Source organism: Mizuhopecten yessoensis, unplaced genomic scaffold, assembly GCF_002113885.1.
Source record: "Mizuhopecten yessoensis strain PY_sf001 unplaced genomic scaffold, ASM211388v2 scaffold5877, whole genome shotgun sequence".
NCBI lineage: Eukaryota > Metazoa > Mollusca > Bivalvia > Pectinida > Pectinidae > Mizuhopecten > Mizuhopecten yessoensis.
In genome coordinates this window covers 1,444,349-1,455,137 of record NW_018406268.1, presented here as the reverse complement: position 1 = coordinate 1,455,137, position 10,789 = coordinate 1,444,349, and the positions used below count along the sequence as shown (strand labels likewise).

General features: G+C 35.4%; 1 long non-coding RNA gene across 1 annotated transcript in view; it reads right to left on the bottom strand.

The window, feature by feature from the left end:
* Positions 1–321: 321 nt before the first annotated feature.
* Positions 322–10,789, bottom strand: part of LOC110451240 — a 10,957-nt gene continuing 489 nt past the window's right edge. Inside the window, exons 2-3 of the long non-coding RNA XR_002463050.1 lie at positions 9,830–10,046; positions 322–835 (exon numbers count right to left, since the gene is read on the bottom strand). This is a non-coding gene — a long non-coding RNA (uncharacterized LOC110451240). The remainder of the gene's footprint in view (positions 836–9,829; positions 10,047–10,789) is intronic.

The following is a 10,789-nucleotide window of genomic DNA, read 5'->3' as shown; positions in this document are numbered from 1 at the left end:
ATCTTCTTAGACAGCCTTGTCCAAGATAAAGAGGTTTATGCCAACCATTATCTTTTTAGACAGCCTTGACCAAGATGAAGAGGTTTATGCCAAACATTATCTTCTTAGACAGTCTTGACCAAGATAAAGAGGTTTGTGCCAACCATTATCTTCTTAGACAGTCTTGACCAAGATAAAGAGGTTTGTGCCAACCATTATCTTCTTAGACAGCCTTGTCCAAGATAAAGAGGTTTATGCCAACCATTATCTTCTTAGACAGCCTTGACCAAAATAAAGAGGTTTATGCCAACCATTATCATCTTAGGCTCACAGCCTTGACCAAGATAAAGAGGTTTATGCCAACCATTATCTTCTTAGACAGTCTTGACCGAGATAAAGAGGTTTATGCCAATCATTTTCTTCTTAGACAGCCTTGACCAGGATAGAGGTTTATGCCAACTATTGCCTTCTTAGATAGCCTTGACCAGGAATGGCAAGATAATGAGTTTTATGCCAAAGATTGCCTTCTTAGACAGCCTTGACCAGGAATGGCAAGATAATGAGTTTTATGCCAACGATTGCCTTCTTAGACAGCCTTGAGAGTTTTATCCAAGTCGTGTTTTTAAAATTAGCAGGTAACAAAGCACTGATTTACTGTGCAAATTGTTCTTGTGAGAAAACTATTCTAACTAGAATTCTGCATAGAAATCTAAAAGACTTTAACATTCTGATGGAGACAGCAAGACAAACAAACAGCAGTGATTGCCACATACACACGGTACATCATCTGCAGTCAGGATTCTTGCAAAGTACGAGATTCAGTCGAGGTGGTATCTGGCCTTTGGGTGAGGATTTGCTGGAATAAAAATATTGAAAATTCCAGTTTAAAATATTGCATAATATTCTATACACTAACGTCAAATTAATGCAAGCTAAACTAATGGAAACAGAAAGGTGTACGTTTTGTGAAAATGGAAGGGAGACAATGTTACATTTATTTTGGGACTCGCTATGTTAAGGTCTTTTGATCCTCATTTTTTAATCTTATACAAATTAAACATGGCATTGAACTACCATTTAATTCTCAGTCAATACTTTTTGGGGTCAGTATTGCTAGATTTGATTATGAAACATTTTTTTTATTGCTACTCTTGAAGTTTTTCATCTACTATTGTAAGCAAAGGGAGACTACTCCGTCTTTTTCCATGGGTAAATTATATTTATCCTACTACAAAAAAAATAGAAGAGGTTGGTCTGTACTCCTATAGTACTAAGAAAAGGGACAAAACTAAAAGTAAATGGAACTTTATTACTGAAATAATTAGTTAGAAATGAACTATGATTTACTCTTTTCAAACTATCTTGAAACATATTTCTAAAGATTGATGTAATATATAGTAAAATTGTATCCATGTACTACTTCATATATTTATAATTGTATGTCAATTTCTAATAGATGTACTCTTGTAATTGGATTTGGACATATGTTTGTATCACATGTTGTAATAATTGTTTATTTTTCATAGGGATAGGGGTGTAAATGTAAATTGGAGGGGGGGGGGGGGATTTGGAGATGAAGAGAGGTTGGGTAACGATGATAAAATAACTGGCATGTTGTGGACATATTTTAATGGCCCCCAGGGGTGGGTATGTTGTGGGGTAGGGAATAACGGGGTACATTTTGGTCAGGGTATATAAAGTATCCATGGGTACATTTTGGTCAGGGTATATAAAGTATCCACTGGATGGGGGGAGTTGAAGAGGTTGGGTAATGACTATAAAATAGCTGTAAATGCTTCTACATGCCTCCCCAAACCTCATTGTTGCCAGTGATTGAAAATTATTGTGACATAATTTCCTGGCCTTGGGTTGGGGATTTGGTGGGGTAGGTATGGATAATAACACCCTCTATACAATGTACACTACTTTCTGTTTACTTATCTTTCTATACCTTGTATACCACCTGCTATATTATATGTAAAACATTCCTTATATTTTTCTGTACACCAATATCTGTATACTCTTGTGTATTACTTTGTATAGCACTCTTTATATATCCTGTTTATCACTATATACTATATAGGGTAGGGATGGATAAATATTCCCAGTAATGTCCTGTTCAACTAATTTGGATTAACAAGAGGCCCATAGGGCCTGTATCACTCACCTTGATATTTAAGGAGTCATAGCAAAACATTCTCATCAAACATTAATCTGAACTACAAATATTTCAATTTCAAACTTTGTCGGCTTTTGATTATTCAGGAGTCGTTAATTTTTTTGACATGTTGACCCCTGTGACCTTGAAAGTAAGTCAAGGTCATTTTTATTTGCAAACTTTCTCATGCTCAATCCAAAGAAGTAACCAGCCAAATATTAAGATTCTGTACCTTTCAGTTCTTAAGAAAAAATCATTTGAAGCGTTTGATATCTTTGACATATTTGACCACTGTAACCTTAAAAGTAGGTTAAGGTCATTTTCGTTCTCAAATTTTATCAGGCTCCACGCCAAGAAGCTACCAGCAAAATATTAAGATTCTATAACTTTCAGTTCTTCAGAAGATGTAGATTGAAGTGTTTGACATATTTGACCCCTGTGACCTTGAAAGTAGGTTAAGGTTATTTTCGTTTGCAAAATTTTGTGGCTCTTTCACCGGAAGCCACCAGCCTATTATTATAATTCTATGCTTTTAGATTATTCAGAAGAAGTCATTTAAAGTGTTTGACACATTTGACCCCAGTGACCTTAAAAACAGGTCAAGGTCATTTTCATTCTCAAACTTTGTCAAGCTCCATTCAAAGAAGGTACCAGTCAAATATGAAGATTCTATACCTTTCAGTTCGTGGAAGTTGTTTTAAGGGTTTGACATATTTGACCCCTTTGACCTTGTACACCTGTAACCTTAAAAGTAGGTTAAGGTCATTTTCATCTCAAACCTTGTCGGGCTCTACCCTAGGAAGCCACCAGCCAAATAACATGAGTCTATAACTTTCAGTTCTTCAAAAGAAGTCGTTTAAAGCGTTTGACATATTTGACCCCTGTGACCTTGAAAGTAGGCCAAGGTCTTTTTCATTCTCAAACTTTGTCAGGCTCTATCCCACAAAGTCACCAGCTAAATATTACGTTTCTATACCATTCAGTACTTCAGTAGAAGTTGTTTTAAGTGTTTGACATATTTGATCCTGTGACCTTAAAAGTAGGTCAAGGTCATTTTCGTACCTTGTCGGGATCTTACCAAGGAAGTTTTTAGCCAAATATCATGACTCTCTGCTCCCCCATTCTTCAGAAGAAGTCATTTAAAGGAAAAGTTAACGGATGGACGACAGACGCTGAGCAATGACATAACCTCACTTGCCCTATAGAAATATGAGACTTTTCAGAGGGGGTGGTGACATTTTGGTCATGGTATAAAAAGTATCTCGGGGATGGGGAGTTAAAGAGAGATTGGGTAATGACTAAAACATACTGTAACTGTAAATGTCTCTGCATGCCTCCCCAAACCTCATTCCTGCCAGTGATTGAAAATTATTGTGGCATAATTTCCTGGCCCTAGGGGTGTATTGATTTCCATCCTTTTTCACAATCAGCAGGTACATTAATTATGTATAATTCATGAAAATGTTCTTTCATTAATACAGCTCCAGAAACTGTCATTTATGATAATGTATATGCATTCTCCATAGCTACAGTGTCAGAAGAGAGTCAAAGTTCTTTGGAAACACAGTATTCTTGGTTGATCGTATGCAAAGAATCAAAGAAAAACAACCTCATCTAATGGACATTGACTGTATCTGTCACTAGGGCAATCTTTGCTCTGGTGCTGCAGTCAAGATGTTACCATTACCAGTTGAAGATTTTATTGTGGATATATTTTACCACTTCAAACACAGTTTGCGTAATAGTCAAGTGTGACTGGGTCGACATACGATGTAGATAGTTCTAAGTGGAATTCTAAGTGGAAGGAGAAATACAAAGAATTTCTCAAATTTCTGGATGTTGATCTTCTCACAATATTAAAGCATGTTAGCACAAGATGGTTAGTAGTTATTAAGTGTGCGAGTCATACCCTCCACCACTGGCCAGCATTACTTAGCTATTTCAAGTCATGTAGGGTTGGTGACGAGGAAGGTTGATTTAAAAGAGTAGCACAGCATTTGGAAATTCCTGAGATGAAAATATACTTCAACCTTTTGGAATTCATTTTGATGCCAATGAATGAATTCAATACAGCATTTTAGGTGATTAACTAAGATTATATGTATTTTCATAATAATAACATATACAAACAAACCATTTTTTACCCATGCAAACGATTTATTACATGTAAATCTAGTTGACAGATTTTCAGATGCTAGCAGCTTCTCTAAGATATTATAGGCTGATGCTGCAAGAATTGGAACTTTCAGTGATCAAATACGAAGACTACTGAGAAAGTTCCAAAGGAAATTTGTCAAAGCATCTGTCATATCTCCTCACCCTGATGTTACCACTGTTCCATTTGATGATCCTGAGAACCAGTTGAGGGATGGACTGATCAGTATTGGAATGTAGAACAGAGACTATATGGTGGATTCACAGGATGCCATTGGTATGCAGACAGAAAAAAAAATCTAAGGTTAGTACGAAACTAAATCATACAGTGACTTTCTTCTCTGTCAGGGGTCAACACTAATACTAGTCGGCTGGTCCTGGACTAGTAGATTTCAGCAAGGACTAGCAAATCAACCTAACTGGTTCTTGCGACATGTGAAATATATGATTATGAAATAAGAATATTCCTTTCTAAAATTTAGAAAACTACTTAAAATAAGATATATTGCAAGATAATTGTCAAAATTTTCCTAAAACTTCACCATATTTTTATGGCAGTAGTTATTTTAAGTCCCCTATACAGTCGATTACTTTTGATGTTTTGGGCTGTATGTATATGGTGATGTTTCCTTATAGGAAATCTTGGACTACGAAAGTTACATTGACGAAGGTCTAGTAAATAACATATTCAACTAGTCCTGTGGACTATCAAGCAAAAGTTAGTGTCTAACCCTGTTTGTTGTACTCTATATTTGTAAATCTCCTATGGTTTTTTTATGTTTCAGAGCAACCAAACCATTGTCAGCAAGATGATAAAAATTTCCCTTTTCTGACACCACTCTGAATGATATTGGACTCATCGACTCATCAACCCACAAATGAACCACCGATTTACATCAGACAATGGTGAGTTTTTCTTAGCTGCAAAAACACACACGTACATGCACTCACATATGAGTCAATTTTATAAGGTATGTTATTGACAAATCTTTGATTTTTCAGTTTTGAATTTGGTGAAGAGATTTCCAGGAATTATGAAGGAGGACCAGCTGGAGCTGCTGGAAGAACAGTTTTTAGACTATCAACAAGCCCCTGTTGGTGACATTCCAGCATGTGAAAATGATGACAGGATTGAACAGTTCACGGGACAAATGGCTACGGTCAAAGACATGTTGACTCAGAAACCAAGATTTCATGTTGTTTAGACTGACAAAAAACACTGTTGGTACTGCCAAATAGTTATGCAGACTCGGAAAGAACTTTCCTCGTTGTAAAAATATACACTGAATTCAGAGAAGATTTGGATAATAACACTCTGTGTGCCCTGCTCAGTTGTATGAATATCAACCACCAGCCAGTGTATTAGCTGCTGCAAAATCTGCTACAGCTGAATACAACAAGGGTTGTCAGTGATGTTATTGCTGTAGAAATGTACCTGTTGCATAATTGAAATATCATATCAAATATTAAACTATTAATCTAATATCTACTTTTCTTGCATTTGTTGCGAAAAAGACTTTGCACACTAGAGTGTCATTAACCTCTTTCAGATATCCGGGGTTGGCAGGTATGTCTTAAAGAAAATCGCAAGAACCGTAGATGCATTTATTTGTTAATTATGAAAATGTGGTAAAAATATGAGAAACAAATAATTGCTGTGTTTATTCAGATTTTGCATTCATCGCCATGTTTTAAATGTTATGGAAACAAGAGGCCAAGGGATAGCTCACCTGGTATTTGATTTTCAATTTAAAACCTGCTGAGTATATACCACACCGGGCCAATCCTTGTAGCATGAATGTTTTCTTACCTTCATGCCTATCAATTGTATATTTGGTTATAGGGTGAAGATGAAATGATTAATCCCTCCGCTTCTTTGGAAAGAGAAGAATTTTAAATATTAAGATTTACCCAACATATTCAAAGAAGGGATCAAATGACCATATAGTCTATACATCAGAATTCATGGCTATGTGCATAGTCTAAGCATTATGACTGACAACTGACAGAAAAGAAGAAATATTTTGTTCCAACTTAGATGGAATGAATGTTTAATCAACAGAGAACATGTTTGGAAAAGATTTGCTTGTTTATTCCTTTTCAAGATGACCATCAAAACATTCATTCTACTGCCCAATCAGTTGTCAGATTCCCAGACAATTTTCTGGCAATATCAATGAAATTCAGAGATTGTATGTTTGTTGGTTACTTTGTTCTTTTAAATATATACATGTATTAAAGTTAGATGACATAATTAACAGATAATGTTTTGCAAGATGCAAGAGTATGAAATGTGTTTACCCATATTTCATAATCTTTATGAATTCTGTCTTGGCTCCCTTTGAGAGAGCTGGTTGTTTTTACCCTCTTTGAGAGAGCTGGTCATTTTCACCCTCTTTGAGAGAGCTGGTTGTTTTCACCCTCTTTGAGAGAGCTGGTTGTTTTCACCTTCTGAGCCAAACAGTTTGTTTTAGTAAGTAGAAACTTCATTTGATGTACGAGTTCTCTGCCTTTTCTGTCAGTTTCCGATGATCTTTGATTAATTGGTCCCTGTGTCCAATTTAGACATGCAGTCACAATATCTAGTACTTCCTCAATTATATCAATGAAGCAATTTGATATTAATTGATTTCTAAAAAATATCTAATGCTTAAGACGGCCATGATAAGACTACAATCCATCGGGATTTAGTAACTGTTCTGTCACTGTTAGCCTGTAGATCAGAGTGTTGGCTCTGACCAGTCTTAATATACGATTACATACTGGTATTAATACCAGATGCATCTAACATTGGCAGGACATCTCTAAAACCACGATCAACGACTACATTAATATTATCGTCTTGCTCCAACCATTTGGAGCTTGTCTATGATGTTTTTTGTAATGCTTACATCATTTTGGCTTCCAGAGAATGGTCCTACTGTGTCCAAAATGTAGCCATCAAATAGAGCTATGTCCATGAGTTTAAGATAATTACGCTCCCTCTGGTCATCTCTGAAGCTTATGGTTATCACTTTTTTTAATATAAATGTATGTACCATCGAAGGCAGTCACTTTGTCTACAAAGTATGTTTCTGAGAATAAAATAGTGTATGAAAGTAACCGTTTCCTACTCAAATGGTAAGGACAAAGGAACACTGAAACTATAGATTTATTCAATGCTTGTACTACAAAATGAAAAGCTTTTGAAATAGTAGGCAGGGAAGTGTCAAAGAGAGCGGAACATTTAATTACAAGAGATCAGTTTTCATCTTAACCCAAAACAGTAAAAGAGCATTTTGCGTAGTTTTGGTATATACCGACTGAGGAAGAAAGAAATGGGACAAAGTATGTATGGATTTTGAGAAACTGTTCTTTGACCAACCTCTCCAAGCTTTGCAGCCTTGGTCATCCAAGAGACAAAAATTGAGAATCAAGGCTGATAGATTCTTTGATAAGATGTACGGCACTTCTAAAAGGTCATCAATTATTTCAGACGATTTACTTCATAATTGAGAGTTTAAAGACCCTCTTTCTTATAGGATAACCTGCGTACAAGGGTTAAGGTCATTGCCAATAAAATTAAATGAGCATACACGTGATGACGCAGAACACCACAATTTGTGTGTCAAAATTAACTGATGCCTGGCACATTTTTGCAGAAGTGTAGATTTGCTTCCTTTTGAATAAAAATTATTAAAACAGCGACAACATTACTTTATGTTCACATGACCCGTAAAACAGGTCCTTGATTGTTAAGAGAAGAAAGCTTCTAGTAGTTTCATCTTCGAAACGTTCTGTTTCAGATTCTCTTTAGCGCAGATACATTATGTAGCACTTCTGACTAATTCTAACTTCTTCATTTGAGCAATCTATCCCACTTTTAGTCAGTATATTCAAAAGGCATATATATTATGGATTTTTTTTTACATTTGGTGTACCTTTACGTTTTCAAGATTTTGCGAAGATATGACGGCGACCTTCACCAATACATTTACTCTTCATTATGAGATGAATATTAACAAATGAGTTTGAAATATCACCTTAAAGCAATGTAAAAACAAAAGTCTGATGAAAAAATGTCCAAAAAAGGAATAAGAACAAGTTCTAAAACAGTGACAAGAGAATTACATTTGATCTCAAAATTGATTGTTAACAAAACCTTTATCAATAACGCCAAGTGATGAATTAATCGTAATTTGGAATTGTTTCTGACCTAACATGCACTGAAAGGTTCATTGTAGGCTAATAGGCTTGCAGCGAATTTCATTACCAATAACCTGTAATCAGGTGCATTGCTTTTTGGTGGATACCAGCTAGGTGTCATAGGCCCTCACCTTTTTGGGTACACAGGGTACTTTGTTGTGCCAAATGAATACTTTCCATCACTTGTTTTGGACTGAATTTTTGCATTCCTTTTTGAAATAACACCACTTTTTCATACTATGAAAATTGTTGGTATATAAGTCCAACAAGAATGAAAAATCCTATATACAACAAAATGTTCAATTAAACTCACATTCTGGATGATAAATATAATATTGAAGCACTACATGAAAGAAAAAGTTCTTTCCCAAGTATTTCGATGCAAAAAGTTATATGATTTTTGTTTTTCAGAAAAATACTTTCAGGCTGATATTCCATTTTTTTGACCCCCATGCTGTAATTAGGTTAATTAATCATATAGATAATTAGAAGAGTGATTCAAAGTAATAACTCGTGATGTACGAGGGATTGAAAAAAGTTAAAACAGCAGCATAAATCTTGTAGCACTTAAAAGTTTCTGAAACAAAAGTTTTAAGGCGGCAGTCCTATATCTGTAATTTTAACATAGCTGGAGATAGTCCCTTTGGTGATAATCCCTTTATCCACACAGAGGGAGAAAGCTTTGAAAAGATTTACATAAATTTCCCCTATTGGGCCCATACCCTCAGTTCATACAAAATTGAATCTTTTTACCCTAAGGATGCTCCAGACCACATTTGGTTTAAATCCCTTCATCTGTACACAAGGAGACAGATTGTTCTCTATTTTCCCTATTGGGCCCCGCCTCTCTGTCTCCAGAGAGGCCACACCCTCCGTTTATATAAAATCTAGTCTCCTTAGTCCAAAGATGCTCTAGAACAAATTTGGCAAAATCTCTCTATTGTTTGAGAATAAGATTTTTGAAGATTTACCTTTTCCCCCCTATTTGGCCCCGTCCATCTGCCTATACCTTCCGTTAATACAAAATTGATAAGTAGTTAGCCAATGATACTCCAGACCAAATTTGGTCAATATCCACCGTGAGCTTATGCCCTAAAAATCGTTCACATGGTATTGCCATAAAAAGGACGTAAAGGTAGAAAAACTCTGGACATTTTTCGTATTATGTACAAGCTCTATCCTGGATAATGAAAACTGATTTTGTCCCTTTTTCATCTTTTCTTACTCATGATGTTGAAGTGTTTTTATTTGAGGCGTTAATAACATATATCTCGAATGAAACTTATTAACAATAATTAATTTAATCAAAAAGATGAAGAATGATGAATACTGACTTAATTATTGGAAACTTACACCCTTCCTCCTCGAGTGTTAACACTGGGACTGGTGGGGCATACACTTTCCGATGTGAAAGGCCTGTTGCACCCATAAGTATGGTGGATGGCACTTCTCCACAAATCGTGCATTTAAAGCCATCTTCATATGCACAATCAAGTAGTTGAAGAAAACCATACTTTCCACCAGGAATGCCTGAAAATTCATCATTCCCTTCAGGTTCTTTATTGGCTCCCTATACAAAGTAATAAGAGTGGATGGAACATCTACAATTACAATTGACAAATTTCAAACATGCATTTTAATTTGTCTAAAATATTGCTTGTCAAATGTTAACCTGAATATCATAAACTGGTTTGCAAATTATATAATAAACAAATTTAATGTTTTGTCTAGAGTATTGTATTTCAAATACAAGAAATGTTCTTTACAAGTATTTAGCTTTAAAAAGTTTGCTATTTTTTGTAGCACTTTATGCCAGCCAGTTAAGGGACATTTATTATGCATGTAGATCTAAGCATGTTGGTCCTTTAGAATGAGCTCAGCAAACTTAATATGGTCACTTTCGCGACTGCGACAAGTAATTGGTCACAATCACAGGGACCTGAGAATTTGTTACAGCTAGACCTATAGGCCTATATATATTTGGACCTAAACTAAGGTGTTAAGAATAATTTTACATGTTTTCGGGGTTTAGATCGACTTTCGGTAAAAAATGACACCCCAATGATCATCTCGTATATATGATCATTGAAAGTAGATCTAAACTGAGACAAGAGGCCCCTGAGTCTACAGTATTTTTTTTTTTGTTGAAATATGTACCAATTTGAGTAAAAAATAGTATAATGTTAACTTAACTTTGTCAGGACCATGAGCTGATCATTCCTAGACCAATTTTAAGTGAGATCGGCCTATTAGAATTTAGTAGCAAAATAGCGGCCATGGCAGCCAAATTGTATTTCTGATTGACCCGAAAAA